We start from the raw sequence: 17,972 nt of genomic DNA on the forward strand, positions 1-17,972 counted from the left end.
TGAGGAGTCGAAATATTGTTAGTTTCCCACCTCTTGTCTTTGAGCATGTCTGTAAGCATTTGACAAGGTTAGCTGTCGAATGTCTTTTGGTTGAGTTTAAGTAGGCAATTAATGTCGGTGGAAATGAGAAAACAAAATTTTATATATATAGGATGACGGTTCGAGACATTTTCTATACGTACATTTAATTTCCATTATATATATCGTATATATAATATGAAAAATTTGCACAGCAACAAACAAAAAAGAACAAATAAAAAGAACACTCACACGGTGTTTGTAAAAAAATATATGGTATATAACATAAATATGAATGTATGTATACATGTAAATATATATATATATATATATATATATATATATATATATATATATGTATGTATGTATATATAAAAAGGTGTACATATAAATAAATGTATATATATATGCATACACATTTAAAAAGCATTATGTCATAATTTCCTATTAATATTAGAACAGTAAATCTATTATTTGAACAATTAGCCCACCATTAACCCCCCTGTTTCAATATATCTTTCATCATAAATCACAGAACTTAATGATTTTTTTTATATTTTACATCAAGGTATTTAATTTTATCCATCACTCCTTGGAATTAAAGGTCAATTTATTTGCTTACTTTTGAGGCTTCATTGAAATTAACCGAATTTCGAAACTTCTCCCCGTCCATTCTTGAATACTTACTTTAAGACGCATGGATAATAAACGCCTTAGCACTGGTTCACTTTCCGCGCTTAATCTGCAGAGAAAGAGAGCAATCTGTGTTGAAATTCTAAATTCATTACTACCCGTAGTCCGCTTCCCAAATAGTATTCTCAGGAGCTCTGTTAACCCGATAAAGGAGGTCTCCGGGCCGCAATCCCCCTTCGTGCTATCCCTGGGTCTTCACATGCACGGTTCACAGGCTCCCAACTTTCTCAACCTCGTCTCCTCCCACGCATATCGACTATCCTACCTCCCCGCCCAACCCCAAACCCCTTTCCCGCCTTGGCTCCTTCTGGATCGCTCGAGAGAGAGAGAGACGCCTTTATCGATGACGAGGACGGCTCCCGATTACTATCTGGGAAAAGGCAAAAACTGCGAGACCAAGGGGAGAGACAGATGGTCTTCTTCCCGCTCCTATTGGCATTTAACTACCGCATCTTCTGGCGATGGGTGATCACAAATTGTATTTGGGTTCTCGCGAGCACGATGCATGTCGGTGATTAGAGGAAAAGGAAGGGAAGTCCTCGGTTACGCCGATTCCTCTCCCGACAGCGCTGCAAATCCGGAGCCGCGACGCCGCCGCCACTGACAGCGTCTGCCGTTTTGTAGGCAGTTCGAGATATTTGTTTGCTATTCTTGCTGTGTTTGATACTCGTGGTTTCTGATTCAAGTTCCAATTGTCCTTCCAGAGGAACTAAAATTAGAGGATTCTAAAGAAGTGGACTATTTTTTTCTGTAGTAGGAGCTAACGCAATAATCTGGCATAGGGGAACCCATGCATCATTGCCCTATTGTGAATGTTCCCGGCGAGGGCTATCTGCGAGTTTTGTTCCAAATGAGCGGCGATATTTTCTATCAGTTTTCCTGATGTAAGTTATTTCAAAGTGTTTTCAATTCTCTTGACTCAGTTTGAGTGAAATGTCTTTACGAGTATATGATAAAGTATTACAGTATTTTTAGGCCAGCTGTGATGAGGACCTCTCCAGTTTCCAAGAACGGTGCGCTACATCACAACTTTTACGAAGGATTCAGAAATTTCGAGTTTCCCCCGACAGCGTGAATGTTTTGAAAGCCTCAAAATTTATTAGAACTAGCGGATCATTATATTGGCAGGCTACAGTTATCCAAGTACTAAATTGTGATGAATACAATACTAAACTGATAGAATTAAATATTGTTTTCTCTGAGCACATTCCACGATCCTCTCAGAAGTTTAAAAACACCGCCATTTATTCTCGTATCTTTATTTTCTATTATATTCCTATACGGATACTTAGTGCAACAACACCTTGTGCATTTTGATATTAATTTAGATACTTGATGAAAGCCTAGTGGTTGATTTCACTTAGCGACATATAGATAGATAAGCGCTTTCTGGCTGCACCAAAAGGTTCAAGAAGTAGCCGAACGACACCTGTGAGAATCGCATTAGGTTTCGCAAAAGGGATAGCCGTGACTGTTAAGAGATTCACTAATGCCATTCGCCCTCTCCCTCAAAATTTAATTCAATTCCAAATGATTAATTCTGTTAATACTGCCCAGGATATGTTCTTTAAACTAGCCACCAACCAATATTTTGGGTTTACCGAAATTTATCCCCTCGCATTTTTCTCTCTCATTTTTGCATTTCAAACAGGTATTCGGAAAACAAGATGGCCACTTGGATACGTAATGTCTTTGTACTCATATATTCCACTAAAAATTTCATAATACACCGAAATCAGTGGCAGATACAATTCTAAATTGCTTCAAATTTAGAATATTGTTGAACATCCGTAACAAGTTTAAAAAAACATACATGGAATCAAGTCTTTGCATTCCAATCGAAAATAGCGAAATTTCTGCTTGTTCTGTTTACATTGCTGCACTGGTCCACGCCTAATTATGAAAATAACATATATATTATTTCCAGGACGAGCGTAGTTGAAAGGTTCTCGAAATTCCCTCCGGGTGTCATCGCTAGCGCAACGAGTTCCCCGAGATATGTAGTACGGGTACCTCTCTGCTGTTGTTCCCGTGTAGTGATTTGCGAAGATGGGACAAATTGAGATTCGAGCAGCGGTTAAATACTTCATAAAGAAAGGTACGAAAGCAAAAAAAAATCATGCCGACTTTTAAGAACACTCTGGGGGTCTCTTCTCCTTCATATTCAACTGTTGTCAACGAGTTTAAGTTAAGGTCGGGACAGCTTAGATGATGATCCGCGCAAAGATGAGCCAAAATGTGCCAATACCCCAGAAATGACTGCAAAAGCATAAAATGGTCATGGAGGATCGCCAACTTAAACGCAAGAAATCCCTGACACTAGGGATGTCATCTGAACGCGTATATCACATTTTAACAGTGGAATTGTATAAGACAAAATTATTGTTAAATGGGTGCTGCGACATTTGACGCAGGATCACAAACGCATCCGAAATTCCGTATAACGATGGCATAAAAACTTTTTTGGACTCGGTGGGCTAGGGATTTTTTATCCATGGTGCCAATCAGTGTGGCGCATAGGAACGGGGACAATACATTGTATGAGGACAAGTAGAGGAGAAGTTTCAAATCGAGATTGGTACGATTGACGAATGCCGGTGCTCCGGATGGGAAAGGAAAAAAATGGAGAAGGCAGTGACGTTGACACGGAGAGGGAAATCACAGGCGCGGTACGTGCTGGCACAGCGGTGAGTTAAGTACTGCAGAAAAGGAGTGGAGTGGAGTGACACGGGTAGGTGGTTGGAGAGGAAGCGCGAAGGATTGGATTGGATTCAGAAGCAAAGAGAGAAGGCGGCCCTCGAAGTGAAAGAGTAGGGAACAGTACCTGGAAGCACAAGAGTGCGTCAAACGAGAGTGTTCAAGGAACAAACGCACGAGAATACGAGGCTTCGTGTAAAAGCCACGAAAACGACAAAGTCTCCATCGAATATCAGATAGTACGTTCACTTAAAGGAGTCTTGCAATCTAATCCCTGGCCTGATGAAAAGCTCGAATAAAAAGAATCAAAGCAATTAATCGATATTTATTTTTAATGTCTGATTAGGATTTTTTTAATTTGCCGAAAAGAACTAGTTGCTTCTTTATCACCACGAAAAAGATGGCCAAGGCTTTATCCGCGGAAAATGACAAAATTAATAGTAAACTGATTTTTGGCAAAGCCTTAAGTTTAACGAATAGTATAGCTGACCGTCTGTGAAAAATTCGTTTGAAAAAATTAGTAATAATAAAATTAAACTGATATTATTGAAACTTATTTTTACAGAGTTTGTGGTATGGATTATTCCTTTTCATATGTTGGTGAAAAATCAAATCGTTTAAATGAACACATTTTCAGATGGGTAAATTGAATTCAATGTTCCAGATATTATAGCAGAAAAAACCCTGAAAAAAATATTTTTTTTCCATTTCCGTGTGTTTAAATTATTTGTGATATATTTTCAGCGGGTCATAATTGCAGGTTGTTATTCTTGGTGGCAGAGTGCCGGTATGTAATATTGAAAATATTAGAGCAAGGATCGTACTCAACGTATAGAAATAAATAAATAGTTAAGTTAATTAAAAAATGGATTTTTGATATATTTGTACTGTCAAAAAATGTACTTGTGTCATTGAATTATACCCATAGGCATTCTGACCAACCACTTCTGTATTTTCGTCCATGGTGTAGCGCATGCACTCAAAAATACTAGTTCTCTCTGAACGTCTCAAGATTTTTACTATTCCACAGAATTTAACCGGCAGAAACGGGCTCCAGGAAGTATCACTTGTGCTTAAGATGCTCAGACTGTGAAGTCCATTTGGCACAGTTGCCGCAATTCATAAAGGCGTCACGAAGGCCTTCACATGGCGCCATCTCGAGGCGGATTTCGAATTCCAAACTTTTGGCAAGCCAGCGAACGTATTGTCAATCTGGTGGTATGGGTTGATATGTGCCGAATTTAATCTTGACCGCTTGGTAACTCTGTTTGGCCATCCTTCGTGTGAAGCGTGCAAATCAAATTCCTCTGGTCATAGCTACTGAGGCTATTTTTTGTAAAAGTGGAAACTTCAAAATGATTTTGAACTAGTAGAAGGGAAACCGCGAGGGTGTAGTCAGATTAATTAATTAATTAGGGAGTGGCTGATTAATTTCAAACCACCAAAGGCGCAAGCTTAGTCAGTCTCCCAAATTTTAATAAAAATAACTACTTTATAGTACGTGGGTAGCGTGTTAACCTTGGTGGTAACTACGGATACTCACTAGAGATGGTCAAAACGTTTCCCTGAGAACAAAAGCATAACAATGTGTCGAAAGTAATAAAATATCGATGAAATACTATATAAATATATAATAATGGCTGCCTATACTTTTTTCGTACAACTTTCATTGTAAAAGATGTGTTCTTGGAATCTAAGAATTACCTACCGATAAAATTTGGATCGAAACAAGATATAATTACCCTCCACCGTTTAAACTCACTTATAAGTTTATAGAAAATCATTTTTCTATTTTAACATCGCAAATTATATATTTTAAATGAATAAACTAAAACCAGGTTTATTGTTTGGGTTCTGGCGTAGACCATATTACCTCCCAAATTACATATGAAAGACTACATGGTCGATCATTTTTTAAATGAAGGTTTTACCTAGTCTGTGAGTGTAAAAAGTACACCAAATAGTTATCTATTCCTTAAAAATAATTTTAAATGATAAATTCGATGATAGAAAAAGCTGTTAGTTTTTTAATGATTCAATTGAAACCAGTGAATACCCCATGGTTTCTCATTATAGTATACGTACCTCTTTTAAGCAATTAAATTTTTAACAATATAATAAAGCATTGATATTGCTAACTTCCGATAAATCAAATGAAAAATCGATTGATAGTTAAATCATTTCCATGAATCAAAGTTGTAGATAAATCCATCCCATCCCCAATTCAGACTGGTTCAAATCCCGGGTGATGTCTTTCGAGACCCTAAGTTCTAATCAAAATGATGAGAACATCCGGATAACAGAACTTCATGAGAAAAATGCAGGTAACTCAGAACAGTGAAAGGAACTGACCTCCTGCCCTTAGTGATCCTATTTAATACGCCGGACGGCCAAGTTATGAATTATCCATCCTTATCTATTGCTCTTCTGATTGCTATGGTTGTTGTTATGTTTTACTGCAAATATGAGAATTCGCATATAAAAAATTTATAAATTTTATCTTGTTGCATTACCGATAATATTTATGCAGATACCTCAAATATTACGGTTAGATCAGTAGCGGTAAAGCGGACACTAAAGGCCGTTTTTTACATTACCAATGCGGGTTAGAATCAATTCTAATCATTTATAGTATCTCCAATAGAGGGGCGAGGTATAAAATCCACCGTGCGAATCGAATGAGCAAAGTAATTCGGGAAGAAAAAATTTCGAGGTGCATATCCATTCGTGGCATAAGACTCGAGTGTCGTGCAAATAAACGGTTTGCAATCAAAGAATGCACTGAGCCGATCATATCGGCCTAAACCATTGGGACGGAACAAACATGCTCCCTCCTTTGAATGGCGTCCGCATTTTGCTTCAGAAAACCTCGAACGGAATCTAAACCTCCCTCGCCGCCGTCTACCATTGCAACCTCATTCCGATATTTCACGATCTCACATCTGGAATTGACTGAATTTCGTTACTCTCATTCCCCATCAATTAATTCTTCTCATGTCTAAGATAAACTATATTTTTCTAAAAAATCATATTTTATTTAATAGCTGCTGCGCTCAGTGTAAAAAAACGCTCTAAATTATGCGATGCATTGATGTAATGATCCTTGAACTGTAGCAAACAAAACCTAATTTGTGGCAACCAGCCATGGAATTTTTCAACCGGTTTGGCCCTAGGGATTCGGGATTCTCACGGCATCTCCTTATCAGGAAAAAGAAAAATCGTATTAATGCTCTTAAACTTTTTATTGAAAAAATTATGGAATGGAAAAGTTATGATTACCAATATACTCTCTTCCCCCCTACCCTGCGTCACCGCATACGAATTTATCGTTCCCGGAATCAATGCTGTAAGTTCTTTCGCGACAGCAAGTTCACGAGCTCCCTCGCTTTTGCTTTCATCGCATATTAGGGCTCAAAAAGGGCCTCTCTTAATTCCAATATGATCCAGCGGACCCAAAAGAAGTCGAAGAGGAGGAATGTGATGGAATCCCCAATAAGGGATTCTCGTGCTTCGTGAAAAACGCTTGACAGATAGGGCGTCGTGTGCCCGCCCATTACCTTGAATGATCCGTAAGTCGATCTTCCACAGTGTCGGCCTTCTTCTTTTAAACCGTTTACGAAGGGGTTTTTGAAATCTCCCATTCCTGAAGAATGATTCCTGGATTTCCCATTCCTAATGAAAGATTCCTGGTTGGTTTCCTGACCTTCAGGTGAACAATCAGCGTGAATATTTCCCCTTGATTTAAAAAAAAAAATCTGTCATCATGGATTTCATATTATAATTTTTCTCATTATGGCTGTTTTGATTCTTGGTAAACTCAAATGTTTTCCAGAGTATGTAATTGTACTTATTTTCAAGATACTCGTCGTACTGAAAAATATAGTTTTCATCAGAATTGATCAAATGATGTATCACTGATTATTGATATTTCTTTATCAGCACACATGAGAATTCGAGTTTTGTTTTTCAGTAGTTAAGGGTTTCGCCCTCCTTGGCATACACATTTTCACGTGAATATCAGCATGTGAACTGCATTTCTTTATCGACTTTAACTATTTCAAAAATTGCTATAGTGACCGGGTTAAGATCTTTTTGAACATTTTCACCAAAAATTTAAGCGTTATACTCAGTTTCCAATGGCAATTTACAGGCGGTCGGCGATTTTCTCCAATGCCTTCCATTTCCATTGTATTATTTTTATCTACTTGTAAACATAAGTGGGGTTGATAGACGTCGTCAATTGTCTGTTTATACTTCTGTCTTTATGTTTTGGAATTTTTAGTTTTCCGAGGAATTTCTTGTGTTCAATACAGGTTAATAATTCCGACGGTACATAGTCTGAACCGAATAATAGTTGTGGACAAACTGATCACACATTGTTGAGAAAACTACGGTAAATATTGGGAAAAGCAATATCGATCTCGAGTTGTCTCGAGCATCAATCTCATTCGAGTCCTGACTTTGGGGGTCACAAAAAATATGCACGGTTATTGATACCAAACCTCATATATTGGCAACACAGAATGATTGTTCACCATCTGGTAATTTAATTTGATACCGCCTACGTTTGGCTTTCATTCCTAAAATTTTTCGTCAGCATTCACGATGACACCGCAAACGTGAATGTTTGTCTGGCCGATGCAGTTCACTGTTTATTTCCTGGGGGTATTTCGAGGCTTTAATTGATATATTTTTATGCAGAGAATTGAAATTTTGCTTCTTCTTAATTCTTTAACGCAATGGCATCGAAAATTTCCGTATTGACGAACTTTTGGTAATCAGCTTGTGGTGAAATTGGGTGATTGATCCTCGTCAGTGTTTTTTCCTTCATCTAAATCGGCCCATCTTCTTTGAGCCACATTCCTGGTTTATCCTAATTAATGAATTCACGAGTGATTCCCACAATTTACAATTAAGTTTCCATGAGCTAATAACGCGAAGGTAATCAGCCAAGCGCCACGTGCTCGGGCCGGATTAGAACGCACAAACTATGCGTTTGACCGCACCGCCTTCGTGGCCGAGTGACACAACCTTGAAAAGAGACAGCATCTCTCAATTCAAGCAAGAAGGTGGAGGCATATACATAGCATTGGCCCGTTCCCTGGTGTCGGAGGTGAGCTGCTTATTGCCAATCGTATCAGCGTTTCGGTATCATATTCTCATTTCCCCAAGACCGACGTTTGCTCCAGAAGGTCACGCGATTCCGTGTGCCCTCAGCCGCCACCCCTCCCTCTCCTTCTCAGAGAGGATCGTTTGGCGGGTTATCTCCACTGATCCATGACTCAATGAGTGAGAAATCCGGCCGTCGCTGCCCCGCCGTCGCTCCTCCACCAAGCTCTGCCCCCCCGGGCCAACCAACTGAAGGAAAAAGGGGGGGGACGGGAGTGAGGGGCCGAGGGGTGCGGGCGGGGAGGGCAGGGCTTGCCCTTAATTAAGTCCTGCGGAAGGGCGGTTGAGCGAAAAAGACAAGCGGGTGGCAGTTTTGGAAAATGGAAAGTGTGGGAAAAAAACGAGAGAAGGAATAAGCGTAATAAAAATGAGGGGAGAGGGTGGAAGTGGGAAGAGCCGAGGAAGGGGCGGGGTGGGAGAAAGACACGGAATAAAAAGGAGGGAAGAGGGACCTTTATTTGGCAGGGACTCCCCACCCTCGGGAGATGAGGCGGAGGACGGGGTTTGGAGGGAGGGGAGCGTTGTGGGCGGGGGTGTTAGTCGGAAAATTTGATTATCGCCTTCACATGCTACGCGGAAAATTTTTCCTTCGTTCCCGGGCACAGATTTAGTTGCCAGTGGTTCTTAATTTGAACCTCAAACTGCCTGACGGTGGCAAAATAAGAAACGCTTGCCTTTGGAGTGATTCATTAAATCTTCTTGCGGTTTGGAAATAAAAAAAAGTCCGGAAGTTTTCTTTATTTATCCTAGTTGCTCCTCCTCCGAAAACATGCATCCTGTTGCGTGTTTTATTACTCCGGACGATGGTGTAGATGTGAAAATCGCTGGAGGTTCATAGAATGCAGAGCTGCTTATCATTAAGTATCAAATCCTCCGAGACTCTTTTATTTTTTCCTCGCGTAATCCTATCTGAAATATTTCTATTATTACAGTACGAGTTTTCTTGTACGGCAGACTGCATGTTAATGCCATAATTATTCGATTTTCGCACGAATGATTGCTGAAATTTGAGCACAATCTGAAGATAAACTATATTTATATATATTTTAAGCGACAAATAAATTCATAAGTAATGGAAAAAGCTCTTAATAAATCTGAATTCTGCTTTATACTTAAATAAAAAATGTAACGACAGTAATATAAAAACTTGTGTTAAATATTTTCCTAATCCTTTTATAATCTTTTTTTTTGCTCTTTTCCGAAAAGATTAAAAATTAAACTAAATAATTATTTTCTCTTTGTTTAAAATGGCAATGTTAAACTAATGCTGGACATGGTGTTCATTTCTTCTTTGAATCAATAGATGATTATCAAAAGCATAATATATTTACGGAACGCTCATGATGATTGTGCTAATTTATAATTTTTGAGTGGTACTCTCGACACCATCAGTCAGTGATATTCCGTTGGATATTTCTCTAAGAATTGCGAACGGCGGTATATTTCTTGCTTAAAATATGCGCCAAAGGTGCATAATATGGCCATCGCCGATTCGTTGGCCAATAGAATCCAAAAACCACTAAGTGCACTTCCCTTTTAGCCTAAAACTTCATTATGTATTCCTCGCCTCATGATTTAAAGAAGTTCTACTGTCCCAAGGGCTGAAGTTGGTTTGATGGTTGGTTATTTCATGCATCGCATGAAATCATACGTGCTGACGTGACAGTTCCTTTATTTGCACCGCCTACAGATTATGTTTGTTACGCATATGGTTTAGATGCTCAGAGCATCTCATATTCTGGTTTTAAAATCACACATGGGTGCTTCAGGGAGAAGATCCAGCTCTGTGGCGCTCACAGCCGCTCATGGTGACAACCAAAAAGGCCTCAGTCGGTCTCATTTAAGATGAATAGGTGGAAGAAGACGCAAAAATGTAGGAGAAAGTCCTGGGTTGGGGCCGTCAAAAGAGAAGCTTATGTAGGCAACGGAGATCGTAGGTAAAGGGATGGAAAGTAGAAAAAGACTTTTATGTCAAAGGCGCCAAAACGTTTCCCGGGGGGCTAACGTACCGGCTTCCCACCCAGTGGGCCCGGGTTCAAATCCCGGCGGTTTTGAATATTTTTCAGAGGTATCTCGATCCCTACTTGAGGTGCTTTGTGGAGGGTACTTTGAGTGAGTACGCCGTCCGTCGGATGGGACGTTAAGCTGCGGACCCCTTGGCGCCTTTCGTAAAGAGTAGGCTAATGCCGACACCGGGTTTCTCTCCACCCTTCATCCTTTCCTGTCCATCAACTACGGCGCAAATGACCTCAGCTGTCGGTCGCCTCCCCTAAATACTTCTACTAACATTTCCCGTAACCTCTCAAAGTACCCTTTGATTTTAACCTATGCAAGTGCTCTTTAGAAAGAATTCGAATCTATTGTCATTTGCCCATCGTGCGACCGCAAGTTTAAATATCAGTATTAAAATTATATTTTCAACGCATGAATCAGTAATCCGAGAAAAATTACCAACAGATTATCTTCAAGTTATTCTTCATGATAATATTGATAATTTTTAAGGTAAGCACGAACAGTATCATCAGAATGTCTTGATTTTTACTAGCAGTCAAAGATTCAACTCAAAGTTTGGCTTGGTAGATGATGGTAGAGTTCACTTAGTGCTAAGCGCTATGAAACGTGTCAAATTCACTCATCGGGTTAGAGGGGGCCAGATCCTCTCTTTACGCCGCGCATGTGGTATCCCAGGAGTAACTGGTACCAGAAAAATCACTCCGCTCGGGTGAAGCCAAGGGTGCCCAGAGGCGTTACCATTCTAACCGCATTATTGTAAATTCTTGCGCCTGGTCCACGGTTGCCATAACTCTCACATTTAGGTGTTAATTTCCGGTCTAAGAATTTGTACACTACCTGCAAATATCTCCGGAAAAAAAAAGATTTTGGATGAGCTGTCGGGCACACAGCCTTCCCCAGAGAAACCTCTCCGAATGTGATAACTCATTTATTTACGCTCCGAGACACCAATTATTGGATAAATAGTAATTTTCTCAAATACACGCGTAATTCTTTTCAAATTTTCTGTATTGTATTTAACAAACAGCTGTTCAAATTCGCTTTAAACACGATTTTATGTATTTTTTAATCATATTTTTGGAAAACTGAGTATAATTTACCATGGTGATGAAATATGAATTTAAAAATACTATGCGTTACTCCAAATATGATTTTTGTTAAAGTATACCTTTGGTGTATTGCTGCTGAGAAAGCATTTGATGTGTGCAAAGTATTTATTGCATTTATTTCAATTTTGATATCTTAAAATCATTTGTTAATTATTTTAATCTCAAAATCACTTAGCAATTTATTTCTTTACATGCCAGAAACACCAAGCGAAAAATATGCACATTATGCATTTTTTTATAAATTTCCTCGGCTAGTTAGATTGCATAACGTTGATTGGTTTTAACTATGGTTTATTTTAAATGCATGATTCAGATAATAGAAACTCCCTGGTGTATCCAAGTGGAAGTACATGTCAAGTTGGGAAACCTGGATAGGGCACTAAAATATTTAATAATTTTATTTTAAATCATTGGATTTCAAGTTTTCTTTAAAGCATTGTACTCAGTTTTATCAGTTTGCGTTCAATCTCGTCTAATTTCCTTCAAAAACCGGAAAAAGCGAAGGTTTTATACCCTGTTCCGTTAACCAAAATTATTCATCCAAATGATCACTCAGTGAACCTTTTGTCTGTCCTTCCTTGCTGGGTGGCCCGGTTCCATTAAACAGTACGGGATCTTCTCATATAATCTTCACAGCAGTAAAATTGATGTGATATCTCGTTTAAAATTCAACATCTTTTTGCCCATTACCTCGTCCTCCCTGTGAAACAAGTTTTGCATTCATTTGCGCATGGTCACCCCCACTGTTTTCGCCTCTTGTTCTCCTACTCATCATGTAATCTCCGCTTAAGTATCGCTCTCCCTCGCTCCAAAAACTTCTCCCAGGTGGCCTACACCGTTCTGAGAATGCGGCATGACGCAGACTCTTATGAATTTGCCTGTTATTACCAGTGTGTTCCAACACAGCAAATGTTAAATAGCCGTAATGACAAAAGAGATTCTGTTTATTTTATCAGGTAAACTTTTGAGCGGTGACATTTATGCTTATTGCCTTTTTAACGACTCTTCTTGCTGCATGTATTTATCCATTGGTAAATAAATATATTTTTTATTATAATCGGATGCTTTATATTGTCAAAGTAAGAAAATATAATTAAGAAATTTAAGAAAAGATTTTTTTATTTTAATTTTTATTTGTTTAAATTTTGACCACCGCTTTATAATTTTTTTGAAAATTTTAATGAAACTATTCAATATGGTAACAATATGAAATATTACAATACTTCACTTTTTTATCTTACTCACATCTACGTCGTACTCCACAGGCCACCCTGCGTGTTGCAGGGGGTAATAGGTCACTAGACTTCAAATCGGTCTTTCATTACTGGTATCATCCCTATCGCCTCGAATGCAGTCTAATATGTTCCTCTAATGCAGTCGAAGCCACATTTGGTACTCTTTAAGGAAGTGTTATCGAGCCTCCCTCACTCTCTCCTTACTTTATTGGCACAAACACTGTAATCAACAGTGAAATACGCCCCATTCCCAATGACGCTGTGATTTATAGGAATATCCGCATTCCTGAGGTCAAATCAGACTAACAGATTACCCCAATGCAAAACAGCCATGTGTTGCATTGACGTGGTACCTACTGATAAAATATTGGATGAAATATTTATTTTGGTAAACATTATAAGATAGATGATGCAAGAGTCAGGCAGCCTTACATACCTATAATTGGATGAAATGAAATCGACAAATACGAGATATGAGAATATCTAAAGATAAGATAATATCTAATCTTAGAAAATGTTCTCAAAAAAGGAAATGCATAAACTTTAATTTTATTTAACCTGACTCGTGTGTGCTTATTATTGCGGCTTTTGCTTGGGAAAGAGCAGAATAACATAGTAATTTGACCTAACATGTGGGTAGAGTTCACGGAAACGCCGAAATATTTTTATATCGATTGACGTATTTTTTATAAAAGCCTCTAAAATGCTTCGTGAAATTTTAACCTTATATCTGCCCATCTGCCCGGTCACATTTAGAGCCGACCTGTCCATTTAGTCATGATACCCAGTCAAGAACAACCATACCCGGTGAAATGCAGACATAAGATTTAATGTAAGGAAATCGATTCTTAAAGATTGCTATTATATAATGCAGCCAGTATTGTACCCGAGATAGGAATCTATGAGATTTACCACGTCAAATTAGAACATACATTTAAGGAGATAGATCGCAGAAGACATCGATCAATATGTGAATGCAACAGCTTAAAGTAACCTACTTCTAATCCAGCCCTGTGATTCCCTCTCCATTTATTCAGCCATAATTCATTATTTTGTGCTCAATCATTTTACCATTTCAGAAACTGATACCTGCAGTGTTGTCCGCAGTAAAACCTATGTTTTTATATGTATCACAGAATTAAAAATCTTGTGAGAAGAATCTGCCCATGTCACGTCGTATATGAATTCGCCAATAAATTTTCACTTTCCGTCAATAACTATAGATATTAATCATAAATCGAAATAATTAGTGATTTCTGAAGATTACTCAAAATCAATTTGCATGGATTAGAAGATAATTACGATGGAATCGATTAATAAATGCAGTTCATGGATCGTAATTACATTGCTACTCTTATGATTAAAAGAAATTATTTTAAAGAAACGTTGAATAAGAAAAGAAGGAGAACCAAGGTGTTTCTAAGGATTTGAAGAGATATGGAAAATAATATTTAAGGAGAAGGATAGAAAGGTTGATTTCAACTACTAAATAATGAGCGAAATAATTTTCCGTGGACTCGAAGGCTGAGAGCCGCGTTGATATTCTACAATCAAAAAGAAAGAGTAGTTCGTCATAACTTTATCATGTTGATGTGCAGCTAACACTTTAACCTGACAATAAGTTAATAGGGTTTTAATCTTAAGAATCATTATTAATAGTAAGTTTTAAGGAATGTTTGAGAACCATATGATTAAGAATCAACAGTGAATTAATGGAGGCCGACTTTAATACTCGTAATACGATACTGAAATTTTAATTATTGGCGTAACTTAATTTACAGAGAATATAATGCATTTGTTTTTGCTCATTACAATTACTCTTGCATAAGTACCTACTTCCATGGCAGAGAGAGCACATAAACCGTGGTGTCAGCGCATTTCAATAACTAGATGGGTGCAATTAGTTTTCCATGTCCTGTTCAAGATAATCACAATGTGGAAATATTCAGAAATATGAAAGAAATTGAATCCTGAGCCAAATTTTTCGTAGCTGAAACAAGTTTCGTGGTAGATTCGTAAGTCTTCGCAGGTTATCCCCAGAATTAATTCCACAGGTAACCTTTTCTCAAAATCACCTGCGAGTTCGGGGCTTCTGATTCCAATACATTGAAGTTTTACGTGCCAAATAAATATTTTTGAGATGACCATGTGATAGAAGTAATTTAAAACAGCTGTTACCCGAGTGAAAATCATTAAACCATCGAGAAAACGAGGGAAGCATGTGTTAATAATGAAATATTTCCCCATCACCTTTTCAACACTCTTAAGATCTATCGAATTTATCTAACGCATTCAAAAAATAAACTTTCCGTCACGAAAGGGAAGTAATGTGAATGTATAAAAGTGTGGTCTTATGCAGGATACTTGAGAAATACAAGTATGTTAACAATAAACCCTTAAATTTACTCCAGTTTTTTTCCAACTTGCGAATGTATTCGTGTTCTAATGTAAAAGCACTCATAATCATTTTATTAGGTAAGGAGACATATTTAATTAATGACCATACTGAGTTTGTTTAATGTGCTATGATAATCTGTATCTATATTATACTCTGCGATCCACCTCGGATATGTGATTGCGTTCATAGTCGATAGTACCCATTCCTCGAATATTTCATATGGTCTTAATATGGGTAAGCGTTAAATGCTCGAACGAGCAGTGGCAGGAGATTAAAAATTATTTTTGTAATTGTCGGAACACTGTATTTTATTTTATTTCGTTGGGAAATGTATAAGGAAGGCATTTATAAAATTTTAGTATAGCATGCTGTCTTAAAGATTCGAGAAACTCTTATCCCATTGTTTACACGCCTAGGTTCTTGTTTGAACTTGGTTTAATTCACTCAGTAAAACATTATTCGATAGATCGCAATTATCGTATATACACTCAGAATGTCTCCAGGACGAGTAGGAGGGTCGCGGCGGTGTGTGCAGAAGGGTCTGGGCTCAAGTCTGCCAGGAGCTGCCGTCGGTGCAGATCTTGGTGGTAATAACAAATTTCTTTTCATCCAATAATTAATATACTTAAACTCAGCGGGTGGTATCACCCCTCTGAGGTCAGCCTTGGAAACAAGCGAAGTACATTAGAGTACATGTACTTCGCTTGTTCCAAGCTAGGTAATTCGATCCTGTCAATTTTATGTCATTATCTTCTTGTTTCCAATTACTGTGTCCCTGTTCAAGTTAATTACTGAGCATTGAGTAATGATACTTTATCAATTGTTGCCTTTACCGCATCAAGTACTTGCGAAAGGATTTAACATAATTTCTTGGATTTTCCTGAGGTTTTCCATTACTTAGACTGAAATGAATTCCTTCATTTATACGTGTTCTGATAGGGGTAAGTAGGCGAAAAAAAATAATTCTAGGTTTAAAAAATCAAATATTGTAAGCAAAGAATAAAACTATATATTTACCCTCCCGGAAACATCAACCAGATGATGGTTCAATAATTTGCCCTGCAGACTCATAAAGTGTACAAGCGAATTTGCGTGTGTCGAAACGGAATTGATAAATTGTGTTTTTGTGGCATTCATCATCGATTGTGGTGCGAGAGTTACAAAATCTGACCTTGCAACCCGCACGCTTTTATGCTCTCTTAAGTTTATCCAATGATTAATCATCCATCTACGATATATTTTCGACGAAGTGTAATGATACTCCTCTCTCCAACGGCCCGCGTCGTCGAAATTCAGCCATCGGGACTGTAATTCGGTGATTGGAAGTCAAGAACATATAGGGGATCAAAACTACGATGGCGTACGCTACGCAGCAGTTATCAAGCAATTACCTCGATGGAAAGAGAACGAGAGAGGAAGGAATAACAAGAGAGGAGGAATTTTCGGAATAGGAGATTGGGGAAGGTGGGGAGAGGGAGTGAGGAAATTAATGAGGCCGGAAGGAGGTGGGAAGGGGAAAATGCGGTGGTTTTGGTGGGTGAGGGGTCCACCACCCGCCACATCCCTCTCTCCCCCCTCTTCCCCACCCCCACTCCTAATGGCCAGATTAGGCCGAGCAACCACTTCCCTGGGGGCGACCGTAAACCTGGAGACATTTCCTTCTCCTCGCCGCGAATGAAGAAAAAGAACAAAAGGTGAATGATAAAACGAATGACGATTTCGGTAGAAATGTGGGAGTCAGCTCTTTTTTTTTTGTTTTTCGTGTTCTCCTCCCATTACGTGTGTGTGTGTGTGTGTGCCTGTGGACGAATGTAGTAGGGTGGGTCCACGCGTAAAAAGAAGAAATAGAGGGTGGTCCCGTGACCGGAGGGTGTGTTGCTGGGAGGATTAATGCTTTCCGACGTGCCTCCGAGGTCCTTCGGCTGCTCGTTTTTCGGCGGTCGGACGCGCGCATTGAGAGAGGGGGAGCCCCCCCCCCCCCAAGGCCCTTCTCCTCAGACTCCTTCCTCCCTCATTGTTCCCACCCACCGCAACAACGCTCCATCTCTGTCACTCAAATGGAGTAGAGGCGTTGCAGCTGCTCGGGGAAGGTCGTACAGTGTACTTTATTGCTATCCTTTGGGCAAGTTTACGGTTCCCGTGAACTTCTCGGAAGCCGGATTACGGCTGCCCACCGATGAAGATACGTACTTCCATATTTTTACACCTCGAGCTGCCATATTAGACGAAAATGTATGTAATTGCGTCACGGCCGTGGGTAATCAATTTTTGTCTGCCTGGACTTTTAAATTAGCCTTGAATTTCAGCTTGTTTTTCAAATCGTTAAGAGAATCGAAATTAAAAATATGTCCATATATCAAAGTAATTATGTCACGTTGGTGTTATGCGAGGCGATGAGTGTATTTTGCGTGTTTAAAAATATTTGATTTGAAATCCCGAAATCATTTAATGAAAAAAAAATTTAACCCGCTTTTGTAATTTGTTTAGTAATTAAAGTGCTCGAAAATTCACGTGTTTAAAGTTTAACAAAGTGAAAATCTTTCTTAAATCTCCGATCAATCAGTTTGAATTTTACGTTAGAAAGCTGAGTGTTTCAGATGACGATCCATTCGTAAATGACGAGGATCCTAATTGGCCTTT

This window comes from Hetaerina americana, unplaced genomic scaffold (genome assembly GCF_022747635.1).
Source record: "Hetaerina americana unplaced genomic scaffold, ioHetAmer1.1.p SCAF_1, whole genome shotgun sequence".
NCBI classification, from domain to species: domain Eukaryota; kingdom Metazoa; phylum Arthropoda; class Insecta; order Odonata; family Calopterygidae; genus Hetaerina; species Hetaerina americana.